At 40.8% G+C, this 19709-nt stretch overlaps 1 protein-coding gene across 2 annotated transcripts in view; it reads left to right on the forward strand.

The window, feature by feature from the left end:
- The first annotated feature begins 248 nt into the window (after positions 1-248).
- Positions 249-19709, forward strand: part of drd2a (dopamine receptor D2a) — a 60875-nt gene continuing 41414 nt past the window's right edge. For both annotated transcript variants that reach the window (XM_061681211.1, XM_061681212.1), the window contains exon 1: positions 249-628. The gene's annotated coding sequence lies outside the window, so the exon portion shown is untranslated. The remainder of the gene's footprint in view (positions 629-19709) is intronic.

Below are 19709 nucleotides of genomic sequence, written 5' to 3' on the forward strand. Positions count from 1 at the left end.
ATAGCCTTTGAATTTCCCGCCACGTGAACATTTCCACTCAGCCGCTGGTCAGCACATCCACTTCTGCTGCCAACTGGTTTCCTCTCAAGAGGGCGCGGAAGTTACGCACGCTTGGACTGATTGGCGCCTGGAATGACGATAGAACCGTGAAGCGGCGCGGCGCGTCCAAACCAAAGTGTACACACAGTGAGCGCCCCCACCCCGGTGGGGCTTCGGGCACATGCAACCCCGCCTTCTTCTCTCTTCGTCTTCACTGTGCGCTTCCTCGCTCAGTCATAAACGGAAGCTTACTCCGTGCGTAAAAGCTGCTCTGCCTCTTGATAAACGAGTCGAAGTATTCCCGGAGATGCGTTTTTAATTGGTTGCTGATTCAAAGCGACCTGAGCTTTACTGTGGCTATTATTCCTTCCTAAAAGTGTTGTGTGTGTGTGTGTGTGTGTGTCGCGCTGTTCCAAACGTGCACCGATGCCCCCCCGCACGAGTCGTCGCGGCGCGAGAAGACCAGTCGACAACGTGCAAAGCGCATGAAGACGAATAAAGTGGGGAGTTGATTGGCAGTGCTGGATTTAACCGAAGGCAACAGCACGCAAGCAGCGACGCAGATCCGCTCAAAACTTATGGCGTGAAGGTAAGATTTCCAAACTTTGCATTCGAATGATTTGAGCCCTCCATTGGATGGAAGTCGAGGTTGGATGCACGGGCGGACTCCACTGAGCTTTAAAGGTGCGTGCAGCAATTCCAAACGGGATTGTAAACGGCTACATATGTGTCGGGAACCTCTCTCCGTTCAGGGACGATTCGCAATCCTCACCTTCCTAAAGTGTCATTTTTGACCCCAATTCATATTTGTATTCATGTCATGATGCTAAAATCTCCTTCGACCTCAATTGAACACACGATCCAGTTCAAACCCAACAGGAAATTATGAATAAATATAATAACTCTAATTTGTGCTCATTTTTGTGCTTCCTGGAGGGGAAAAAATGACTCGGGGTGTTATTTTCGGTAGCTGACAATATGTTTGTTTTTAAGCATTAGGATTATTGGTGGATTGAATGTTTAGTAGGCTTTTAAAAAAAAAACAGAACGGTTCTTGTGAGGTTTTCGTTGTTATTGGAAATGCTTCGAGTCATGGTAGTCCATAATACATGTTGAAACTGGCCATCTATCTATCTATCTATCACCCACCGTCTGTAGGTTGCCCCCACCTGGTTTACGGTATTGATGTTGGGTTTGCTTGTGCAACCAGAAAGCTCAACACCGTTTGCAGCCTTGCAAAAGTTAGTGTGCTACGCAAACGTGTACTGTTTGTGTGTCGAGTTGTCCTTTGTAGTGTGCCTGTGTGTACTTGTGATCATTTCAGGAAATTTCATGTGATGCTGCTTTGGCAAAAACAAACAAACAAACAAAAAAAACTGAAATTACAATGAGGCGACTGTTGAGTGTTTCTGTTTTTTTTTTTTTTTCCCAAGGAATGAGTCAAATTATGAATCAAATAACAAGGGTGTTGTTAACCTTCAGGCATCAAGACAGATTTATTCTGTTTAATGGACTGTGACAGGGAGGAGGAAAGAGCAAAAAGTGCAGAGTAAATGAGAAACATGGAGGTTTTGGAGATTTTTTTGTTAAGCAGCCGTTCTGTTTTGAACAACTGGCTGCCAAATTGGAACTGTTTTAATAAAGACATTTTAGTCCAGCTGTGCTTTGCAATGAAAGGTAAACACAACTTCGGCACTTACTCAGTGCATCCTGTAGCAACAAAGGCCCATTTAATAGCACCGCACTGTATATGAGAAAGAATGAAGTCAAAGTATTTTCCGTCACATCTTGATTCAGCTTTTCCCGACCACTTATCGAGCCAGAGTATTTGACAAAAACAGCTCCAGTGAGTCAAATCTCCTGGCGGGATTCTGACAAGGGGTCCGTCTGATGGGCTATCAGGAAGTGATAAAATATGCAATCGCAATCACTTCACGTTGTGTTATGTACTGTACATGAGGTTGGTGTGCTGTCATGAAGTGAATAAAGGTACATGCTTTTTTTTTTTTTTTGGGGGGGGGGTTGAGAGCCAAATCACTTTCATTTCAGCTGGTCAATCAATACTGACATTTGAATGAAACAAACTGCTCTCGAGGGAGGCCAGATGTCTTCAGCGCAACAGTCCGTGTTTCATAAAACCGGAATAAACAACACTCGAGTCTCGTAAACATCTGAGAGCTGTTGCGCACAGCGAATCCGTACATGGGGGCCACCATGTGATTATGTTTTAGCCCGATAAAAATGACAAGAAGAAAACAGACAATCTGCTTAATTGTCAACTATGTTGCGGTTTTATAATATTTTGCTTTCCTTAATTAAGTACATGAGAAGTGCAACAAATCAGTATGATGCAGTGTAGTTGGACACCACTGCAAATAACCACGATAATAAAGAGATTGTTTTGGTAGAAGCGACATGTTAGTGTCAGACGAAAGGGGTGTGAAGTCAGACTTTTTGATACAACTCTTATATTAGATTGAGCAGCTTTATCTAATGTTGTTGTTGTATGTACATATTTAAGTTGAAATGTCATTTGCTGTGATAATGCATTTAAAAACGGTATTACTCCACCCGGAAATATTTATGAGTTTGTACGTGTTTGCTAAAACATACAACGTGTAATTCTCTTTATTTTGTGTTTGTTTTACCGTAAGCTTCCACTAATACTGCAAATAAACAGTTTGAAGCAAACACACATTGACATATTCAAATAACTTCAATAACTGTTGTGTTTTTACGAGCCTGAGTACGAGAACAAACGTACGGTACGGGCACCGATATTGATATCGTGCATGCCTACATGCTATACTATACTTCGATTTATATACAACCCCAATTCCAATGAAGTTGGGACGTTGTGTTTAACAAATAAAAAACAGAATACAATGATTTGCAAAGCATGTTCAACCTATATTTAATTGAATACACTACAAAGACAAGATATTTAATGTTCAAATTGATAAACTTTATTGTTTTTAGCAAATAATCATTAACTTGGAATTTTATGGCTGCAACACGTTCCAAAAAAGCTGGGACAGGGTCATGTTTACCACTGTGTTACATCACCTTTTCTTTTAACAACATTCAATAAACGTTTGGGAACTGAGGACACTAATTGTTGAAGCTTTGTAGGTGGAATTCTTTCTCATTCTTGCTTGATGTACAGCTTCCGCTGTTCAGCAGTCCAGGGTCTCTGTTGTCGTATTTTACGCTTCATAATGCGCCACACATTTTCAATGGGAGACAGGTCTGGACTGTAGGCAGGCCAGTCTAGTACCCGCACTCTTTTACTATGAAGCCACGCTGTTGTAACACATGCAGAATGCACTTTGGCATTGTCTTGCTGAACTAAGCAGGGGCGTCCATGAAAAAGACGTTGCTTGGATGGCAGCATATGTTTCTCCAAAACCTGTATGTCCCTTTCAGCATACATGGTGCCTTCACAGATGTGTAAGTTACCCATGCCATTGGCATTAACACAGCCCCATACCATCACAGATGCTGGCTTTTGAACTTTGCGTCCATAACAGTCCGGATGGTTCTTTTCCTCTTTGGCCCGGAGGACATGACGTCCACAGTTTCCAACAACAATTTGAAATGTGGACTTGTCAGACCACAGAAGACTTTCCCACTTTGCATCAGTCCATCTTAGATGAGCTCGGGCCCAGAGAAGCCGGCGGCGTTTCTGGGTGTTGTTGATAAATGGCTTTTGCCTTGCATAGTTTCAAGTTGCACTTACGGATGAAGCGGCGAATTGTATTTACTGACATTGGTTTTCTGAAGTGTTCCTGAGCCCATGTGGTGATATCCTTTACACATTGATGTCGGTTTTTGATGCAGTGCCGCCTGAGGGATCGAAGGTCACGGGCATTCAATGTTGGTTTTCACCCTTGCCGCTTTCATGCAATGTTTTCTCCAGATTCTCTGAACCTTTTGATGAAATAATGGACTGTAGATGAGGAAATCCCTCTATTCCTTGCAATTGTACGTTGAGGAACATTGTCCTTAAACTGTTCGACTATTTTCTCACGCACTTGTTCACAAAGAGGTGAACCTCGCCCCATCTTTGCTGGTGAATGACTGAGAAATTCAGGGAAGCTCCTTTTATACCCAATGATGGCACCCACCTGTTCCCAATTAGCCTGTTCACCTGTGGGATGTTCCAAACAGGTGTTTGATGAGCATTCCTCAACTTTTTCAGTCTTTTTTGATACCTGTCCCAGCTTTTTGGGAACGTGTTGCAGCCATAAAATTCTAAGTTAATGATTAGTTGCTAAAAACAATAAAGTTTATCAATTTGAACATTAAATATCTTGTCTTTGTAGTGTATTCAATAAAATATAGGTTGAACATAATTTGCAAATCATTGTATTCTGTTTTTATTTATGTTTAACACAACGTCCCAACTTCATTGGAATTGGGGTTGTATATACAGTGTACCCTCGTTTTTGGCGGTTAATGGGGACCAGAACCCCCCGCAATAGGTGAAAATCCATGAAGTAGGATTTGCACCCCCCCCCACCCCCCACCCCCCCCTAGGATACCCTCGTTTTTGGCGGTTAATGGGGACCAGAACCCCCCGCAATAGGTGAAAATCCATGAAGTAGGATTTGCACCCCCCCCCACCCCCCACCCCCCCCCTAGGAATGTTCGTGTATGTGGGTACCAGAATGTTTAAAATATATAAACGGTATTTATACTTTACATATTTCAGACAAAGATTACAACAGTACACGTATTTACTTAAATCTTTAATTATAAAACCTTATACAGTAATTAACATTCATCAACATTTCAGCCTTCTGAGAGAGGAGAAGAGGCTTGCGTTGGTGGCGGAGGAGAGGCTCTCACTTGACTCATCTGCTGGAGGCGCTGATGATGTAGCTGGGGTTTTACCTTGAGAAAAACATGGTGATGGGTAGTTGTTGTCTTTGTTTTTTCTTTTGCTTCAAAATTCCTCTGTACAAGGACATAACCCCATCTCTTATTACGCGGAGTTACCACACGTTTCGCTTCCTTATTGAAGCAGTTTTGCGGAGGTTTGCTTCCTCTTTCTTGATGTACAGCACTGTAGATTCACTCACGCCATAATGTCGAGCCACAGATGCATAACTTCTGCCCTCTTTGATCATATCTAAAAGTTTCACTTTTTCGCTGATGTTCCTCATCTTCTTTCTCCTCTTGGGCGCCCCGGAGGAAGCTTTCGCAGGGGCACAGCGCTTTGGCGTTATTGCAAGGGCTTAACTAATCAAAGAAAGTTATTGCGAACACAACAGCGTGGACGAGACTGGCGAGACACAACAAGGGAAGATGCTGGGTGTGGCTGCGATGATGCGCAGCCAATCAGCTCACGGGATAAATCCACTCGTGCTCTCATTGGTCGATGACGCGCCGGGAATATAGTTACAGTGGGGGTCCACTGTAACTATATTACATTATACTATACAGGGGTGTCAGAATAATTTTTGTTCCGGGCCACACTATACTATGATGTGTACATATGATACAATACCATAACATATTATAATATAAACTATACTATATAGTTGGTTATTCGCAGTTTGGCACCTGCGGATTCCGTTAGAGGGCCGCTATGATTGTCAAACCATAAAAATGTATTGCCGCCTCATCTTATTACATAGAGCATACACAAAAGAAATAATGGATAACTTGTTTTGAAAAACAAAGTCAAGGAAAACTATTTGTTCAACAATTGTTCAATTTATTTTGAAAAGTAATTTGCTAACAAAAAATGCTTACAATCTCTTAAAGTTATTAAAAGTGAAGACAAATTTCAATTTTGGAACAGATCTTAGCAAGAAACATGAACGGGACGCACACGATTTGCTTTTAAGGGTCACATAAAAGGCCCCCAGGCCTTGAGTTTGACACCTATACTATAATATATAGACCATATTATGCCATACAATACTATGATGTATACATACTATACAATACCACACCATGCTGTAATAGACTGTATCATGCAGTACCATACAATAATAGATTACTGTGTACCAATACCACACCATGTTATACACAAGACTTTATTGCCATATTATACCATACTATGATCCACCACACTTCACTGCATTAAAATGTGCATTTCCATACTGTACTTTACCATGCCATAATTTACAAGAACATCAAGATCATATATTTACTGGAGTATCACAATATCTGTTATTGCATTTCATGCAGTATCAATGTGAGCCAGGTGGGCGAAAGAGCCTGAGCAGGAAGATTTTATTTGGCCCCCAAAAAAGGCAAAGGGATGTAGACAGGAGCTTCTCTGACCTTTGCGTGTGCTCCTATCAGGATCACCAGGGCACGGAGACGAAGTACATAAGTACTGTCCTGCACTACACACAATGATGCTACGACTGACCCCCAAATCACACATCGTGGAGCACCACCTCCCCCAAACAGCAGTGGGGTTTGTATATACTCTATTTCACACATATTGCGCCCGTGTCTTGTGGCCTTCCACCCGCGACAGCGTAACTCATGTCCTGCGGTGTGGTCGTTTTGCCTTTTGACAGGTAAATCTTTGAATTGTAGTGGAGTCCAGTGAATGCATCCGAGTGGCCTGCATTCCGTCTCTTTGCATTTCTTGGCATGTCAAATACGTCACCTCGGCTGGGGACCGGCAGCATCGCTTAAATGAACGGAGCAAGACCAATTAGTGCCATAAAACCAATAGGAGATCCATCATGATCTGGATGAGCTCCAGGTTAGCGGTTAACTGCTGATCAAGTTATGTCAGCTGCTTGGGGTGCATGCGTTGCATGTTGATCCATGTGCTCCATATGCATAGTTTGGTGAATTTTGTATGAGAAGTGTTTTGTTTCATTCAGTGTTGTGTTTCACAGAATCTTCATTATTTTTAGCGCTCGTTATAATTGCCCTCACACATATTTTGGTATGGGACGCCTACATTGTCACGTGATTAGCTTCACATTGTTCAAGTCGTAACATTTGAAGCTAACTAACACCTTCTCCGCCATTCATTTATATTTGGAGTGTGTGTGAATGAAAAATCTAAAAAAAAAAATCCACCCCCACCTATCGTCTGCCACAGTTATTGGGCCGGTGTGCCAATGCTGGCTTGAAATGCATCAGCACATTTAATTTAAAAGCAGCCCCCTGGTCTCAGTCTTTTCAAGCATGAAAAACAATGGTGACTAAACTCAAGGTGTGCAGAAAGAACAGAAAACCTTTACATGACTACAGAAGTCACACACTGTATATACAATGTGTTATGACTATGTATTTTGACTTTAAAACCGAAACAAACAGCATGATAGTTTGCAGCTAGATCAGACTAACTTGTCTTAAAAACTGTAAGAACTTGTTTGTTTTCTGCCGATCCGTCATAATTGGATGTGAAACTAACATGGTTAATGGAGAATTGAATTGTTAACGTTACCCTTGACCCACCCATTTAGTGTTGTGGCAAAAAATAATGTGACCAAAATCTGCATTCCTCCTTTGTCCTCCTTTATGTTAATCACTCATTTGGGTGGCTCATTTATAACCACTTACTCGGTTTATGGTGAAAGGAGTGACATGACAGGATTGTCCTCTTTACAATTAGATTAAAGGTTATGCTTATGCTGTACGTAATACTTCATTCCAAAAATAAAATGTAAACTAATGAGCTGCGTTCTAGCAAGTGATGTTAGAGTAGTTGTTATAACAGTATACCGACATTTTTGACACTAGAAATGCATCGTAAGATTGTGAATGGCAATGCACTTACTGGATGTGAAATGCTGTTGAAAGTACTATAAATTCTAATGGTTGGTAAGGCTGTGAATGTTTACAGGCTGAGTCCTGATCTGTGATTGGATGACAAAGCCAGAAGCGCAGGGACGAGTCCCAGCGAGCCTGTGTGTATAGAAGATGGCAGCAAATGTTTGTTTCCGGGGACAAAAAAAATATTTTTCTTTGAAAAGTAAAACAAATGGCTCATGTTTGGAATGCTGATTTTGTTAACAGGAAAGACTTGTCAAGTCATGTGTTTCTAGTCAAAGCCAAGTGTTTCATAATTATTAGCCAAGCATGTCACAAGTCCTAATATTGGTGACTTGAGTCCCCCATTGCTCCAGCGTGGCACTACACACGTGCACGCGCACACACACACACACACACACACACACACACACACACACATTTTTTTGTTTGGTCCACAATAAAAACAGTTTTGATCTGTCAGTCAGTTTGGTGGGTAATACTTCATAATAATAATCATAATAATCCATCCATCCATCCATTTTCTGTACCGCTTATCCTCACGCGGGCCGCGTGCTGCTGGAGCCTATCCCAGCGATCTTCGGGCGAGAGGCTGGGTACACCCTGAACTGGTCGCCAGCCAATCGCAAGGCACATAGAAAAAAACAACCGTTCGCACCCACATTCACACCTACGGGCAATTTAGAGTCTGCAATCAACCTACCACGCATGTTTTTGGGTGGTAGGAGGAAACTGGAGTGCCCAGAGAAAACCCACCCAGGCACGGGGAGGACATGCAAACTCCACACTGGCGAACCCCGGTCCTCAGAACAGTGAGGCAGATATGCTAACCTGTCGTCCACCGTGCCGTAATAATAATAATAAAAAAAATAATAATAATTGACAGGAGTTGACAGTCAGCGTTTCCGTTAGAGGGCCGCTATTATTATTATTATATATTGCCGCCTCATCTTATTACATAGAGCATACACAAAAAAAATAATGGATAACTAGCTTTGAAAAAGGAAGTCAAGGAAATCTATTTGTTCAGCAATTTTTTCAATTTATTTTTAAAAGTAATTTGCTAACATAAAATGCTTACAGTCTCTTAAAGTTATTAAAAGTGAAGACAAATTTCAATTTTGAAACAGATCTCAGCAAGAAACATGAATGGGACGCACACGATTTGCTTTTAAGGGCCACATAAAATGAACAGGGGCTCTCAAATACTTTACACCAAGTACCACCTAAAAAAAAAAGCTCTTCAAGTGCCACCATCATGACCAACATTAAAATACAGGAGCATAGTAGGCATACGTCTGCATCAAAACAAGACCGACGTTAAAGTACGTTATTATAAGCCCCTGTAGCATTAGCCTAGTTCACGTGGAGCCTTCTATTCCGATTATAATCGGCTTAGAAGCCCAAACCGAATGAAAATGCTCCATATAAATACCTGCATCCATCCATTTTCTGTACCGCTTATCCTCACAAGGCTCGCGGGTATAAATACATCAATAGGAATGAAGAGGCCGCATCTGAATGGAATTTCATTTTGCTTCACAGGGTTGGTAAGTTTTGTAGTTGGGAAAAAAAATGTTTTTTTCGCCGCGTAAACTGTCATTCGAAATGCTCCATCTCGACGTAAATGCGCGGTGACGTCATCGGTTCGCACGGTGTAAATATGGTGGCTTCCGACGGAGCTCGTATGTGACGGAGAGCTCATTTTTAACTACTTATAAGTGGTTCTCCTCAAGTGTTGTTGTTTTTTTAAAAAGAAACTACTGTGCTGAATAGACGACGGACCCCCATCTTGAAAAATGACTTGACGTTCACGACGAGGTGCGCGTGTCACGCAGCTGGTCCGATTAAATGGAGTGCACATATTTACACCCGATCGGAATAGATCACGTCACATGTAAACAGTTGACCAGAAAGCTTCAATTGAAATGACAAAAAGGTGTCCATGTAAACCTGGCTATTATTCAGTTTGAACATTAATAATGTGCTTACTGTAAATATAGGACAATTAAAAAAAAAAAAAACTGCATTAAATTACGAATGACTTCCATCCATCTATCCATGGATGGATGGACTGTAATGTATTTAAAAAAAGTTGAAGCCAGTGTATGCACAGTTTGAATATTGAATTCAGCGATTCTAATGCGTACCACGAAAGGGTAGCTCACGTACCACTATGTGTTGCTAGTACCACGCTTTGACAACCACTGTGCTTGAAGATGAATCCCAGATGATTTTCAAATACTGACGCTTTTTAGGTCCTGAACGAAGACGTGCCCAAGGACAAGAGCCAGTTATACACATGTAACGATAATCAGGCAGATTTTGAGCATGATTTTCCCCTTCCAGTTAAAAAAAACAAACAAAAACAAACACAACAAAACAAAAACAAATGCCAGGTTATCGGATGGCTCAAAAAGATTATCCTGAGCAATTGACCGATGGTGTGGGAATGTCTTAAGAGTGAGTTTTAATCCCCGCTCTGCTTTTGCGTCTCGTAAATGTTAAACATGTTCAATATTTGCAATCCTTTCGTGTGTGGTCAGCACTCCGGTCGGCTGAGCCACGGACTCTGTGATTGTGAGATGAAACGGAACAATAGCCAATCAGGAAGCGACCATAAACGCACACTGTTGACGTACTTCACAAATGGAGGCACAATTGCTTGTGTTGAGTGTTTGTATAACATGTCAGCTCGCCTTGCTTCTTGTCTTTCTTTCTCTGCTATTTTCTTTTCTGTCTCCCCCCCCCGACAATCTGGATGCCCTGTGGCATCATTCTGCCTCTCACAGGTGAGTCTTGGAACCATGCCAGACATCTGGTTTGGGGTAGCGGACCTGAGAGTCTTGATGGCGATATATTTGCGTGTGTGGTGTGCTGTGTTGGTCATCTCGAGTACACCCCACACTATAAGAGTAATATTTTATTTTTATTTTTTTTTACTCCTCATGTGTGGGGTCAGTCTCAAAAATTGCCATACAAATTGTTGATGTTAATCATTTGAGATGTTAAAAAGCATTGCGTCTACCAGGTTTAAGAGGAAAATAGATGAGGTTAAAGTAAAAAGGAAGGTTAAAATAAGCAAAGTCCTTTGTCATCAAGAAGGTGTGTGTGTGTAGTCCACTTGAGGAGGATAGATTGTTAAATCAGTCAAGCTGATTGCAGCACATGAAACCTGACACGCAGGCAACATTTATTTCTCAGCTGGCTCAGAACCGCTGAGTGAATCACTTAGTTCCGCTCTCAACGTAAGTCTTGGAAAAAGGTCAAATTTGAAAAAGGTAGAGTCGAGATAAAGTAAGGTGATGAGTCAAGTCCCTCGGCAACGCAAAGCATGCCTCACTTTCAATATTTTTAAACCCCTCGTGTCAAGTGGCAAAGATTGCTTGCGTGGTACTAAACAGCATTTCCACTGGTGGCTTCCTTGACATTTTACTCAAGAGGCTTGGTGAACAAAGGCAGTTTATAAACTGGCTGCCTTGATGACCTTTCTGCGCTTAGTTGTGATGGATGATAGAAAGTTTTCTCACCTTTCAAATAGAAAATCTTGAAAAGCCTAATGTTTTGAATTCTGTCTGAAGATTATTTCCTGTACAATATTTGGAGACTCAATAATTGAATTCAACATTTTAAGTCCATATTACATTAAAAAAAATTTTTATGTATATAACATCCGCCAATGGCAAACCACTCCAAGGCAAGTGTGCGTCCGAGCTGTTTGATTTTAAAATCATGACATCCTGCTGTGGTGTTGTTCCCTTCCTGTCCCGTAGGTGACAGTAGCATTGCAAAGACGATGTCAACTGCTGCACACGAAAAATCTTTTCTTTTCTTTTTTTAAAAACACAACTCCATCTGCTGGATGCGGTACCGGGTCTCTGCCCCACTTGGTCCCAACGCTAACAATGAAAATCACAAAAAGAAAAAAAACAATAGGCTCAATAAGCTTCAAAAGGCGATCAAGATCGTATACGCTAGCTTTTTGCATTTGGTGGAAGCATAGCACAAAAGCTTGCATCCTAATTGTGTTTGCAGCCACTTTCTTCTAATTGTTTTTGTATAGACCGTGTGCTTAAAACCACTTGCAACCAATGGAGACAGTTATTGTGTACAAACAATGTCCTTTAATCCCATCATGAAAGAGCCAAGCTGGAAAAAGACGAGCATGACTCAGTGAAACAACAACAACAACAACAACAACAACAAGGAGGTTTCGTGATTCTATTTATTTCTTTAGCCGTGCTGCTTCCTCTCTGTTTAGTGTGTCAAGCGTTTGCTCATGAGTTGCTAGTTGAACAAGTTTTTTGGGCAGCAAATGTCTTCCTGGAGCAGCTTGGACAAAATGACAGCAGAGCAATATGAAGAAACCATGAAAAATATGAACATAAACTGCCTAGTTAGAAATTATAATGAAATGATATACCTAGAAAAAGAATATTTTTTCCTGAATTATGCTTCCGGGAAAACCTCACTGTTCACCGAAAATAACCTGATAACACAGTAATTGTATTTAGCAGGAAAGTCGGGAAATAGGAGTAAAACATTCACATTTGCATACATGCATGCCAATTGCTGTCTTGTCACGAGTGTCGCTGAATGATGTCATGTTGCAGAGACAGGGTTAGTGTTATTTCAATAAAGAGTGCAGTAATATATAGATTCTTTCTACTGGTTAGCACATCTGCCTCACAGTTCTGAGGACCGGGGTTCTCATCCCGGCCACGCCTGTGTGGAGTTTGCATGTTCTCCCCGTGCCTGCGTGGGTTTTCTCCGGGCACTCCGATTTCCTCCCACATCCCAAAAACATGCACCTTAATTGAAAACTTGAAAAATTGAAAACTCTAAATTGCCCGTAGGTGTGAATGTGAGTGTGAATGGTTGTTTGTTTCTATGTGCCCTGCGATTGGCTGGCGGCCGGTTCGGGGTGTACCCCGCCTCCCGCCTGAAGATAGCTGGGATAGGCTCCAGCACGCCGACGACACTTGTGAGGATAAGCATACAGAAAATGGATGGATGGCTATATATATATATACATATATATATATATATATATATATATATATATATATATATATATACACACACACACACACACACTGGACATTGCACACCAAATCATGACTGACTGTAGATATTTCACACTGGCCCTCAAGCAGCTTGTGTTCTGTTCTTCACCAGTCTTCCTCCAAACCCTTGTACTTTGATTCTCAAATGAAAGGCACACTTTACTTTCATCGCAAAAGAGGACCTTGGAACATTGGGCAAACGTCCATTCCTTCTTCTTGGCCCAGTTGAGACGCTTCCTACGTTGGCTCAGGCTCAGAAGTGGCTTGACCCGAGGAACCCGACAGTCGTAGCCCATCTGCCGGATGCGTCTGAATGTGGTGGTTTTTGTTAGCTGTGACTCTCTCATTCCACTCTTTCTGAATCTCTGCTAGATTCTTGAATCTTCTCTGTTTGATAATCTGGTGAAGCCCACGGTCAATTCTTTTGCTGGTACACCCTCTCCTGCCACATTTTGTCCTTCCACGAAACCAGGGGTCAGCAACCCAAAATGTTGAAAGAGCCATATTGGACCAAAAAAGCAAAAAACAAATCTGTCTGGAGCCGCAAAAAAATTAAAAGCATTATATAAGCCTTATAATGAAGGCAACACATGGTGTAAGTGTCTATATTAGCCTACTATCCAAATGACATAATGAGCAATCATGATAAAATGTTTATTTTTCCTGCAATGCATCATGGAGAGAATGGCGCGCCGCGTGACTACTCTGCTGTAGGATGGTGTTTTAAGTTTAAATTCCATTATTGATGTTATGTTTTGTTGCATTGATGAAATTATACAAATATAATTTAAAAAACTGATTTTTTTATGTCATTTTGATTTTGATGATTAAAAAAAACAAAATGGAACATGCCTCCTGTAATTTCAGACCTCCGCATGGAAATAAAATGCAGTTCTCTTCAATCCTCAATCATACTAACAATCCTCTTCTCTTTCCCCCCTTATCTGGGGAACAGACAGAGTGTAATAAAACGCACCCAGCAATTGTAAAAATAAAACATCAGCCTTTTGAAAGGGTAAGCACTATGAAAATAAGCCAGTTTCATTTCGATTAATAAAATAAAATAATGCACAATCCTCTTCTCTTTCCCCCCTAATGGTGGCAACAGAGACCAATGAATAGGCTGCAATTGCACATAAGTGTGATAAATCACAGCCTGCAATTAAAACGCAGCCTGCTTGAATAATAAAACAGAAGCCTTTTCAAAAGGTAAAGTATAAAAAATTTAAATAATACAGTTTAAGTTTGATTTCTGTGCCTCATCCACTTCTCTCATTTCTACAAATGCTAAGTAAGTCAGCGCAAGGAAAAAAGCAGCATCCTCTTCTCTTTTGACACGCACAATACAACGCAGCCATCCTCAGACCTGAGCAACAAAACACAATAATATCCCTATGTGTCATTCCAAATATATACTGAAAAATCAGAAACCACTTTATAAATACAGACACTTTATTGCTAAAGATGTTCTTACCCGTTTAATGTGACTTCTGTTTTCGGACATCACTGGACAGCTTCTCAACATCGGGCACGTAAGATGTAACTTTCATCTTGACACATGATTGTAAACTCTCATCTGTGAGGCGGTTGCAGTATTTGGATTTAATGTAGTTCATGTTTGAGAATATCTGCTCGCACAGGTATCTTGTTCCAAAGATGGATAATACTCCTAATGCATATTTCTTCATGTTCCTATAACTGTCAGGAAGAGCCTTCCATGTTTCAAACACAAGTTTCTCGGGTGTTGCGAGGCTTTCAATTTCGCTCCATTTGTGGCTTTGGGCATGCTGGGCTTTCTGGCTATCCTCAGCTATCTTTCTCTTTTTCCCTTTGCGATCCATGGCCCATCACACACCCGTCGGTTTGTTTGCGACAGCCACCTGCCACGCCGAGCTCAAAGAAGCGCGCGTCGCAGGCTATGACGCAAATCTTCGTTGACAGAAATTTTGAAATATAATATTTATTCCACACATTTTTACAGCATTGGAAACCGTTAAGAATGTTTGTTGTCATGTTTGCCCTTCTACAGAAACCATATTAAAACAACAAATATATTTTTCTCCCCCATCTTTTTCCATTTTCATACATTTTTGAATAAGCTCCAGGGAGCCACTAGGGTGGCACTAAAGAGCCACAATGCGGCTGCCAACCCCTGCACTAGACTTTCAATTGGTATGCTTGGACACATCACTCTGTGAACAGCCAGCCTCCTTAGCTATGAACTTTTGTGGCTTACCCACCCTATGGAGGGTATCAATGATGGTCTTCTGGCCAGTTGTCAAGTCTGCAGTCTTCCCCATACTGAACCCAACTGAGACAATTGAACCAAACTGAAGCAATTTAATGACACCGGGGGAAACCTGTGCAGGTGCTTTGAGTTTAGTCGATGATTAGTGTGTGACACTAAAAAATGTAAAAAAAAATGTATGGCCTGCAAAATTTGGGCTGATTGCTTCACAGTATTCAAGTTTTTTTTTGAATTCCTGATTTTGTGGGTTTTATGAGCTGGAAGCCCAAATTATGTAAAAATAAATACTTGAAATTGTTTAAATTGTGGGCCCTAAATCTATAATCGATGAAAGTCTGACTTTTTGAATGGAATTATGGAAATAAATAAACTTTTCCATGATATTCGAGTCTGTACAGTATTCGTCAAACCTCTCTCTTTGAAAGCCTAAAAGAGGACACTGGCTGTTAGGCTGGGGGCTTGGCCTTTTCGCACCCTCGACCTTTATCCTGTGTGCGTTTGAAGTCCAGGTGTGGCTGGACAGCGCAGGATCGCCACTGTTGCACAAGGTATTCTATTTTAAAGTGTGCTATCATTTTCTCAGAGATTTCAATTACATTCAGTGGTCTCAGGAAAACTCCATGCTCCGTGATTTACAGCTAGCCTGATCATACGTGCGCAAGCCCAAAAAACAGGAGAATACAGCCCTTAGTACATATACAACTTACCTTACATTAGTTAGTTTTCATCATTAATGTCTTGAAGTGCACAAAAACAATTTATTTGCCTCATTTGATTGATAAAGAGCATAACTTCAAGTAAACCATACTACATCAGTTTTACCTGGAGCCATGATTGTGTGTAGCCTTTCCTTTGTGTGTGCTTGTGCTTCAAGGTGTGTAATGGAAAGCAGGCAGGATTGCTTGTGTGTGTGTGTTGTGTGTGTACACGTGTGAGTGTGTCAAGCAGCCTCACATGAGACAAGACTGGTTGTTAGGTTGGAGCTTCCCTACAATCTAATGAGTCTGATGGAGGCATGTTACCAACCTCTCTCTCTCTCCTCATCGGTGAGCTCGCTCAACCATTTTCGCCGTGTGGCTGCCTTGAAGTAGGTGACCTCTGAAATCTGGCACCCCCGCACCTCACACTGATGTTGCGCATCCTTTTTTTTTTTTCATTTTATTTTATTTTTTTAAATGCAACTTCTTGTGACACCTCCAGGAAGGTCCCCAATGTTTCATTGACTTTCATCACTTTCTGACAGTATCGCCGTAGAGAACGGTCCCCTGCCAGCGGTAAAATATTTTCATTGAGTGGCATTTCTGCCGACACAAGTTATTGCATACGTCAGTCAAATACATGACTGAGTGGTTCCAGTCATTTTTTTTTTTTAAAGAAAGCAGGTAGGACTATATAATCCAATGATAACCTCGTGGCTCTTATCTACTTTTCAACAGAATGATATTCTCTGTGCTGTGTTGTATGTCCTCTTAAAAGTGTATAGCTCAACTTATAATGTCATATTTACAACCCCAATTCCAATGAAGTTGGGCCGTTGTTTTAAACATAAATAAAAACAGAATACAATGATTTGCAAATCATGTTCGACCTATATTTAATTGAATACACTACAAAGACAAGATATTTAATGTTCAAACTGATAAACTTTATTGTTTTTAGCAAATAATCATTAACTTAGAATTTTATGGCTGAAACACGTTCCAAAAAAGCTGGGATAGGTGGCAAAAAAGACTGATAAAGTTGAGGAATGCTCATCAAACACCTGTTTGGAACATCCCACAGGTGAACAGGCTAACTGGGAACAGGTGGGTGCCATGATTGGGTATAAAAGGAGCTTCCCTGAATTGCTCAGTCATTCACCAGCAAAGATGGGGCGAGGTTCACCTCTTTGTGAACAAGTGCGTGAGAAAATAGTCAAACAGTTTAAGGACAATGTTACTCAATGCAGAATTGCAAGGAATTTCGGGATTTCATCATCTAAGGTCCATAATATCATCAAAAGGTTCAGAGAATCTGGAGAAATCACTGCATGTAAGCGTCAAGGCCGAAAACCAACATTGAATGCCCGTGAACTTCAATCCCTCAGGCGGCATTGCATCAAAAACTGACATCAATGTGTAAAGGATATCACCACATGGGCTCAGGAATACTTCAGAAAACCAATGTCAGTAAATGCAGTTTGGCGCTTCATCCGTAAGTGCAACTTGAAACTGTACTATGCAAAGCAAAAGCCATTTATCAATAACACCCAGAAACGCCGCCGGCTTCTCTGGGCCCGAGCTCATCTAAGATGGACTGATGCAAAGTGGGAAAGTCTTCTGTGGTCTGACAAGTCCACATTTCAAATTGTTGTTGGAAACTGTGGACGTCATGTCCTCCGGGCCAAAGAGGAAAAGAACCATCCGGACTGTTATGGACGCAAAGTTCAAAAGCCAGCATCTGTGATGGTATGGGGCTGTGTTAATGCCAATGGCATGGGTAACTTACACATCTGTGAAGGCACCATTAATGCTGAAAGGTACATACAGGTTTTGGAGAAACATATGCTGCCATCCAAGCAACGTCTTTTTCATGGACGCCCCTGCTTAGTTCAGCAAGACAATGCCAAACCACATTCTGCATGTGTTACAACAGCGTGGCTTCATAGTAAAAGAGTGCGGGTACGAGACTGGCCTGCCTGCAGTCCGGACCTGTCTCCCATTGAAAATGTGTGGCGCATTATGAAGCGTAAAATACGACAATGGAGACCCCGGACTGTTGAACAGCTGAAACTGTACAACGAGCAAGAATGGAAAAGAATTCACATACAAAGCTTCAACAATTAGTGTCCTCAGTTCCCAAACGTTTATTGCAGCTTGTTAAAAGAAAAGGTGTTGATAACACAGTGCTAAACATGACCCTGTCCCAGCTTTTTTGGAATGTGTCGCAGCCATCAAATTCTAAGTTAATGATTATTTGCTAAAAACAATAAAGTTTATCAGTTTGAACATTAAATATCTTGTCTTTGTAGTGTGTTCAATTAAGTATAGGTCGAACATGATTTGCAAATCATTGTAGTCTGTTTTTATTTATGTTTAACACAACGTCCCGACTTCATTGGAATTGGGGTTGTATAAACAAGAAGTTTATAGAGTCGACTTCATGCATGAGCTGAGCTCATCTCATCATAAACTATTAGTAAACACTTCTCCACACTATTGGACACCAATTATGAAACATTTCAGTCAATGTGTATGTGTATTAGACTTATTTAATAACTTAAGCTTTTATTTTATTAGAGTAATAATTACAACAGTGTTTTCCAACCTTTGTTGAGCGAAGGCACCACTTTTACATTTGCAAAATCTCAGCGTACACTACCAAATCAAACCAAAAAGGTTATAAAAAGTATGAATACTGAAATAATGATGCTCTTGTCTCAATTTAGTCAGAGCTTCTAAGAGTCAGTGAACCTTTGAGTGGCATGTTTAGGCCAAGTTACAATATAGTTGTTAATCTATTTTCATGGTTGTCAATGTTTCCTTCCTTCAAAAATGATTTTTTATTTATTTATTTTTATTTTTTTTAACTCTCCCTGTTATTTCTAATCAAATGCCCTATCTGAATGGCTTATCATACTAAATCCATGTTTGGAGATGTGACACGAAAATCTTTGGTGCTGATAAGTGCACAGAGAATGGGTGTATAAATGTAATGCCAGGATGGTGACACAGTAATTGCTCAAACCAGAATGTGCAGGTTTATTTTAAGCCCCGGTGAAAGTCATCGCAGCATCCACCTCCACAGCCAGCATGCAGAACATGGCAACATAATTGGGACTCTTGCTTTGTACGGCAACAAAATAAAGGTTTTCAGGGGAAAAAATGGATTTCACGAGATTGTCATTGACTTCGCCAGCATCAATGACTTTTAACCTGGCCACTAAGACGCTTGCGGCTGATAGAAAAGTAATTAGGTAGAAGGCTATCGCGGGGCTAAATCAACGCGTTGACAGTATTGACAAAATGGTGTCAGGCAGAGATTTTGTGATCTTTTTGCCAAGCCATATTCTCGAACTCAGGAGCACATTTTATGTTGAAGGAGCTTTGGAGCGCTACCAAAGTCAATACTCAGCTGTTAGGCCCATAAGCCTATTACCTTTTTGCATAAACAGTTTAGCAAGAAAATCAGGTGTGGAACAACTGGCATGATCCAACTAGAAGTGAAATAATCATGACTTATTAAAGGCTTTATCTAGCTTCAAGTTTGTATAAATACACTTTAAACATCAAGAAAAATGACAAAAGTCTCATATTATCTTGCAGAAAATGAAATGGTTTGCATGTCAAGCTGTTGATTACAACGATTTTCTTGTTAGATTAACTAAGCAGAATATTGCAAACCTTAATAAAAAATGATCACTGTTGGAATAAGAAAGAGTGGGCTGTGTTATTTTCCCCACTGAAATTACCAGCAATTCAGTCAATAGATGGACTGCAATTAGAGAGAGTTTATATCAATGATGCATTGCAGCATAGCAGCTCATTTTAAATTATGACACTATTATTTTGTTTTTATAGCAGACGGTGAGGTATAATTTGACGCTGTAATAAAAGAAAGTA

The sequence above is a fragment of the Phycodurus eques genome, chromosome 7, assembly GCF_024500275.1.
Source record: "Phycodurus eques isolate BA_2022a chromosome 7, UOR_Pequ_1.1, whole genome shotgun sequence".
NCBI classification, from domain to species: domain Eukaryota; kingdom Metazoa; phylum Chordata; class Actinopteri; order Syngnathiformes; family Syngnathidae; genus Phycodurus; species Phycodurus eques.